The sequence below is a fragment of the Protomyctophum parallelum genome (assembly GCF_964188405.1).
Source record: "Protomyctophum parallelum genome assembly, chromosome: 9".
Lineage (NCBI taxonomy): Eukaryota > Metazoa > Chordata > Actinopteri > Myctophiformes > Myctophidae > Protomyctophum > Protomyctophum parallelum.
This window is the reverse complement of record NC_139706.1, coordinates 7,330,829-7,338,882: the sequence shown is the minus strand read 5'-3', so window position 1 is coordinate 7,338,882 and position 8,054 is coordinate 7,330,829.

Below are 8,054 nucleotides of genomic sequence, written 5' to 3'. Positions count from 1 at the left end.
AGCGGGTTTTGACCCTGACGGTTCTCAAAGGAGCCATGATGTTTAGTACTGATGTAAATTTGGTTTTAAAGCCAAGCCATGCTTCTTCGACTAGTGAGCTCCTGAGCACATCGGACCAATCCAGATTCTCCAGTTCCAGGTTAAAGGCCTCACTAGAGTAGGTTTTGAGGTCCCTAGATATGACTGTTTTGTGACAGTCAAACTTTAGTTTTTGTATTTTGCGGGTACAGAAGATCATAAAATGATCACTGAGCCCACATACAATAACCCCTTTCTTTGAGATTCTGGATTTGTCCGAGGTCAGAATGAGATCAATGACAGTTTGAGTAGAATCACACACTCTTGTGGGTTGGGTAATTAGCTGACTGACACCATGCAGATCACAAAACCGACTAAATGACTTGAACACAGGAGCTTCCTTACGACGCATATCCGTATTGTAGTCGCCAATCAGGATCTTCTCTACACATTCCTCCCCAGCTAAGCACCCCTCAAGTATATCATAGAACTCATTCTGATCAGGGGGTCTATAGACGGTGCCCACTAATACTGATTTAGCATTTTTGAAAATTAATTCAACCCACACAGTTTCAATTTCATCATGCTGCAAGTCAGTACGAGTAATGTATTCAGTATCTTGGTGAATATACATGCACACGCCACCACCATGTCTGTTTCTGTCATTTCTAATGACTGAGTAATTTTCTATTTCAATCTCTGGGTCTTTAGTAGACTCATCAAGTTTAGTTTCAGAGAAACACAGTATGTTTGCCTTACCGTTTTGGAACAGATGTCTGATCTCAGCTAGTTTGGGACTCAAGCTATTCACATTCAAATGAAACAAGTGAAGGCCGTTGGATGCGACGATTGTGTTAATTTCGTCGGTGTTGAAGTAGTCAGAGGTGTGACTGAGGATGGGCGGTGGAATGTCCGTGGCTGAGGTGGCTGGGGAGGGGCGGTGGAATGTGGGTGTCGCCGTTGAACATGTCTGAACATGTCTGAACATGTCTGGACATGTCTGTAGGCCAGGTCAGATTCATCCTGATGTCTGGGTCCGTGGCTGGGGTGGGAATGGGGGAGGGTGGTGGTCTATTATCCTCTGTAGTCCTGCGTTGACTGTGGGTGTTGGGGAGGGGGTGGTGTTCCTCGTTCAGCTCCATGATCACTGCCGCTGGGGTGGCTTCGGCGAACAAGACGCCTGCGGTGTTATGTGGGGGTCCGCTGGCGTTGGTTGTCTGCAGTTCATGGGCTGATCTTGAAGTTGCGTCCGTTGTCCGTTCCGTGGGGGAGGCGCTCGCGGCGCTCTGGAAGGCGTGGAAGCCGTGGCGCGTTGCGATGGGAACGTTCGTTGTTTGCGGAAGCACCAGTTGCTGCTGTGAGTGCAGTCTCGCTTGTGATCGGGTAACCGGTCCAGGATTGAAGTGAATATCACCCGATAGTAACAAGAAAAGAATAATCACAGTTCTGCGATCCATCTTGCCAGTCGGGGGCTTGTACTTGCGATTCGGGTTTGCTGTTAACAGGCCATGAATCGCTGCTGACCCAAAAGAAATGTGCTTACTTTCAACGCCAGTTAGGAGGTAAAAATCGCTGTGAAACTCCTCCGCTTCGATTCCGTGACGTTCCATCTCTCCTTGGTGGTGTAAGGTCCATGTTGAATTAAAGTATGCGTCCGTAATCCATAGCATGAAGAGGAGGAAAAAGGCAGAAAAGGTTGAAAACATAGCTAAAAATCGCTGTTGTCTGGGGAGCTCTCTGAAGTGCGACCGATCCGTTCGAGGGTCAGCATGAGGGCATGTTAAACAAGACAATACCAGCGGAACTGTCCTTAAAGGAACTTTATTGTTTCGATTTCCCAGAGTATAATTTTTCAGTTCCTTGTTCCTTGTATATATATTTTTTACCTTCCTTGTCTGGTTAAATGTGGTAATGTGTAAAAACGCTGAGTCAGACTTGTTGTTCACAGCGCACACCTGACAAAAGATATGAAATATTCAGACTGTACATGACATGACCAAGACATCTCCCTTCAGGATTTGTGACATGGGGTACCAGAGCTAAAGGAAACCCATATTACTAAAGTATGGCTTTCCCGGTGTATTGTGCAGGAGGCCATCCAGCTGGTTTATGCCAATACAGGGTTTCAGCCTCCTGAAGGCCTTAGGATGCTGGCGCCATACCCTGCGTAGAGCAGGGTATGCTCTGCTGTGGGCCTCTGCTGGTAGAATCTAAAGCAGCAGCATAAAATATTTGCGAGGAAAACAAATAGGTAAAAATGGGCATATTGTTTTACAGCCCAATAAATCGTCTTCCATTGGCCTTCATTGAGTTGATTGATTGACAGCTGATATGACAAGCCTCTGTTACGGGTCTCAGGAATCCCCCCCCACCCCCCCCCCCCCCCCCCATTTTCCCTCACTGTATATTGTATCTTTTCCCTTTTTTGCTTCCCATATGATGAATTCCTGTTCTGTACTTTAGCTACATAGAAATGTCTATTTGTATGTCTCTAAATGTCTGTATGTCTTTAAATGTTTTGATGAATTGAACAATGTGGACCCTGTTGTAAACAAGTGTAATGCTTAATTGGGTCGTCCACTCACAGTTGACAGTCTTTGTATTGAGTTTGTGCTTAAAATGTACTGTAAATTCTACAAACTGTTAATAAATATTTCAATCAATCAATCAATCAGGGCTGCTGAGTACCTCATTAATAAAACTGAACCTGAATAAACAGGGATAAAGACGGAGCAATGAGTGTTGCTTTTCTTTCTAGAATGTAACTGAGGGGAACCGGAAGCTGCGCTCCTTATATTGGGACCCCAGAGAACAAACGTTCCGTCCTCACTGCATGTTACACTTTGCTAGTGCAATTAATTCACAGTATTAATTGTAAACCTTCATAAAACGAAATTATTAAATAACTAGATAAAGGTCTCCACCAGGGCAGGTCAGGTTGTGGCCTCATGGTGGCGCTATAACAGGCTGTTGAGGAAGATTTGGGCCGGAGGTTGGTGTTGGAGGGATGCAGGTACAATGTTTTTGTTTTGCACAAAGCGGCCTCCTGGTGGCGCTATAACAGGCCGTTCTGGAAAGTTTGGGGCAGAGGTTCATCTTTGGCATCCAGGGAGTGTGTGTGCAAAATTTGGCATCGACCGGTTGTGTGTGTGTGTGTGTGTGTGTGTGCGAGTGCATGACGCGACTTGGCTTGTTGTAGCGCCACCATCAGGCTGTTGAAAACTGTCAAGTGGCATTTCTTCCTCAGCCTAGTGGGAATATGCGTGCACAGTTTCATCGCAATCGGACGCTGCGTTGAGGAGTTGTGGCGATTTGTACAAAGCGGGATACTCCTGAAAAGTGTAGGAGCCAATCGTGGCCAATCAGGATGGAATATGAGAAATCAAAAAAACCTGTCTTGATCACATGACTATGGAGATCATGTGTACCGATTTGTGTGAAATTTGGATAAAAGTGGAGTAATAATAGAAAATGTGTTTTACATATGTGGGCCTCCTGGTGGCGCTATAAAGAGCAGATGTGAAAAATTCCAGGCAAAGGTTTTTCCTTGGCCTCTAGGGAGTTGGCATACAAAGTTATCCACAGATCCGTGCAGTTAGAGGTAAAACACTTTTGGGCCAGTTATAGCGCCACCTTGAGGCTGAGTTGAAATTGTTCATGTGTCATTTCGTCCTCGGCCTAGTGGGAATGTGGGTGCACAATTTCACGGAAATCACGCGATGTGTTCATGATTTGCAGCATTTTGTTTGAAACTGAGCACTCCTGTGAACTTTGGAAGCCAATGTTAACCAATCAGGATAGAGTCTGAGAAATCTGAAAGACCCGTTTCGTTGAATGGCGCTAGAGAGACTGTGTAGCAATTTGCGCGATGTTTGGACAAAATCTGTAGGTGTACTGTGCAAAAACTTGTTTTGCACAAAGCGGCCTCCTGGTGGCGCTATAACAGGCCGTTCTGAAAAGTTTGGGGCAGAGGTTCATCGTTGGCATCCAGGGAGTGTGTGTGCAAAATGTGGCATCGAGCAACGGCGAGATTAGCTGCTCACGGACACACGGACGGACGGACGGACGGACACACAAACGGACGGACACACGGACGGACGGAGTGCAAAACATACTCTCCCCACATGCCTTCGGCCTGGTGGAGACAATTAAACAGACTCTTAAAACACATCAAGTTTGGTCACACTCTCCTGGTGCTGCAACACCTTTGTTGATTTACTCAACATTGGGGCTAATATGTCAGCCCCAGATAGTTCAATCACATTGGAAGTGGCTCGGAAGGCATCCTTTGGTTAGACATAAGGTTGGTGTGGGGTGCGTTAAGACGACCGGATTAAGGTTGGTGAGGGGTGCGTTAAGGGTTAGGTTAGGTTTAGGTGTGCTGTCCCGTGGGAAGTTAGGTTAGGGTGAGGGTTTGAGATAACATCGGTAGACAACTTGACTGTGTGTGCGTGCGTTTATCTTGATTTGTGAGTTCTCTTGGCACAGTACCATGGGTGTGTACACATAACAGAACCATGCTGCTTCTATGCAACGATTGGTATGTGGTAATGTGGTTGACAGACACGCACTGTAGGAGGAGGAGATGAGTTCAGATATGTACCAGTGCCACTGTCTGCTATTTTGTTTAAAGCGGCATTACACCTCAAGCAGACTGTAATTATGAAACGTTTTAATTAATTGTCTGGTTTGGGTGTTATTTTGTTCATAACGTGCATGCTATTCTTGTGTAATCCTCAACACAGGATTTGATATATCCAGACTAACATTATTAGTATTGCCTTCACCACCAATAACCATGATAGTACAGCAGCTACAGTATCTGCACCCGGGGGCATCACTATGCCAGCTTGTGCATGTGATCGACATTTGCATTAATGTTTTATTTTTGCCACGGACATGCAAAACAAATTACCAGAACACAAATGTATAGCCTACAGTACTAATAGACTCTTGACGTGTCATAAATTGTCTACTCTATTCCACTGCGCTACACATTTTAAAATAAGTCACTTATCAAAACTTATTTTTGGGGAAAAGCTACAACACATTACGGCATGTTGTGACCTTGTAGATCAGCAATTGTCCTTTCTTCTTAGCCTATAATGACATGCCCAAAATCAGGATGTCAGGGTTACAGCAAGACTGGGAAGTTATCCACTGTATACTGGCAGGTGGCCGTCCTGAGACAGGCATTATATGTGGCATAATGCATGGTCCAAGTATATTCCATGTTTGGGATTTCAATAAATGGGTCTTATACAGTAAGTACAGTTGCAGTCCGAGAAAGGGACCCTTAGCTGCAAAGGTGAATGGTGAATTATTGCAGATTGCCTTTCAGAGGACAGTGTTACTTGGGGACATGAGGAGACAGGAAGTTCTACAGGCTAAACTAGTTTTGTTTGTCAACGTAGCTTAAATAGTTGGTGTCAGTTCATTAAGGTGTGTACTCTAGGTTGATGAGACAACTATGCAATGGAAACATACCTGAGATTCAAAACAGATAATTAAGTACATGATGAGTGATTCATGAAGGCCATGCATGTCAGGATTTAAAGGAATGTTTCACTGTTCACTGTTTCACTGTGTTGTTGTGGAGCATTTGCTATAACAAAGTAGATAGACTAGACCCCATGCAGTAGTGTCATTGCTGTAACTTAGTATCTGTATTGTGTTCTGTTGCTGCAGGGTGAACTACTGTATGGGTAGCATTATAGTATAATTGATGCCTTACAGGGGGCATATAGGGCTGAGGGAACATAGGCCTGAGGGAACATAGGGCTGAGGGAACATAGGCCTGAGGGAACATAGGGCTGAGGGAACATAGGGCTGAGGGAACATAGGCCTGAGGGAACTTGGGTACGGTCCCCATTACAGGATACTGGTTTCTTCAGTATTATGGCAGACGAGGCCAGGTCCTCTAAAACGGAACAATTGTCAATTTGTTTAAGATACGTTGAGCAGCTTGAAATCAAGGAGCGTTTTCTGTGTTTTATTGATTGCTCAGCATCTCGTGGTGCAGCTGCTATAGTGGGACGCTATAAACACAGGACTGGAGATGGGTGGTTTAAAAAACATCCCAATTGTTGCTCAGAGTTATGACGGTGCCTCCGTAATGTCGGGTCACGTTTCAGGCGTGCAGCAAAAAAAAATGAAACCCTGTGCACACACACACACACACACACACACACACACACACACACACACACACACACACACACACACACAGCACTACGGGGTTTCATTAGTACAGCAGGTAGTAGTGTGCTGCTGTACTACCTAAATAACATTTTTTTTAGGGGTTAGGGCATTGTATCGCTGGTCGCTCGCCAAGCTGTCGCACTCCCTGGCGTCTAGTTCAAGCTCCGCCTATGAATATAGGACCTTTCTGTTTAGATGTATGGACTGTCAATCAGATAGGACTTTTCTGTTTGGATGTATGGACTGTCAATCAGATAGGACTTTTCTGTTTGGATGTATGGACTGTCAATCAGATAGGACTTTTCTGTTTGGATGTATGGACTGTCAATCAGATAGGACTTTTCTGTTTGGATGTATGGGCTGTCAATCAGATAGGACTTTTCTGTTTGGATTTATGGGGCTGTCAATCAGATAGGACCTTTCTGTTTGGATTTATGGGGCTGTCAATCAGATAGGACCTTTCTGTTTGGATTTATGGGGCTGTCAATCAGATAGGACCTTTCTGTTTGGATTTATGGGGCTGTCAATCAGATAGGACCTTTTTGTTTGGATTTATGGACTGTCAATCAGATAGGACCTTTCTGTTTGGATTTATGGGGCTGTCAATCAGATAGGACCTTTCTGTTTGGATGTATGGGCTGTCAATCAGATAGGACCTTTCTGTGTGGATGTACGGGGCTGTCAATAAGATAGGACTTTTATGTGGATGTACGGGGCTGTCAATAAGATAGGACTTTTATGTGGATGTACGGGGCTGTCAATAAGATAGGACCTTTCTGTGTAGATGTATGGGCTGTCAATCAGATAGGACCTTTCTGTGTGGATGTACGGGGCTGTCAATAAGATAGGACCTTTCTGTGTGGATGTATGGGCTGTCAATAAGATAGGACCTTTCTGTGTGGATGTACGGGGCTGTCAATAAGATAGTGTCATGATCCGTGACCTGTTCTGTCACCCTGATGTGTTTCCCTATGTTCCTTGTTTTGTGTACTTTTACCTTTTTATTTTGTAGTATCTAGTGTCTCTTGGTTTCCTGTGCTGCCCATGTTTACCTGCCTTGTCTAACCTGTGATTAGTGTAGTGTTCCCCACCTGTGTCCTGTTACTCTCCCAGCCAATCCCTGTGTTGATTTGTCTGTTGTATTTCACCTGTGTCTAGTTAGTCCATGTCTATTTATATGCCCTTGTGTGTTCAGTTCTCCGTTGGTTCGTTATTATTTGTCACTGTGAGTATTCGTTGTAGTACCTTGTTCCTTGACTCCTCGTTTGCCCTGTATTTCAGAACCCCTAGTTTTCCCAGTTTAGTGTTTCCCTTTGTACTCCGTGTTCTGTGTTTTGACTGCCTACTCATCGGGCTTGATATAATAAATATCTTCATTTGAACTGAGCTGCCTCTGCCTCTCATCTTGCACTTGGGTCCTCCTACACTGTCTTGACTCGAACCGTGACAGAACGAACCAACCAACATGGACCCAGCAGATGAGGCAGAGGAGGATGATTTCACCAAGGTTCTTCAGTCGATGGTCTCTATAATGGAGTTTTGCAATCGTCCATCAACCAGTGCTGAACAGAAGATCGAGGCTCTGAAGCAGGCTCTCCGGGTGGCCTACTCCCGTCCAGACCTAGCAGGCAAGCTTGATGGCATTGTAAAGGGAATGTGGGCTGCCATGTCCAATGCACCTACCAGTCTCCGGTCTGCAAGCCGTCAGCCCACTTGTCCCCCTGCTCTTCAGCCAGAAATCCACCCTCCTTCCCAGCCTGTTCAACAGCCCTGCTTACCCTTTACCTGGAAGGATTTTGGTGTAACTAGGGAGGTGTTTTATGAAGACTCCGACT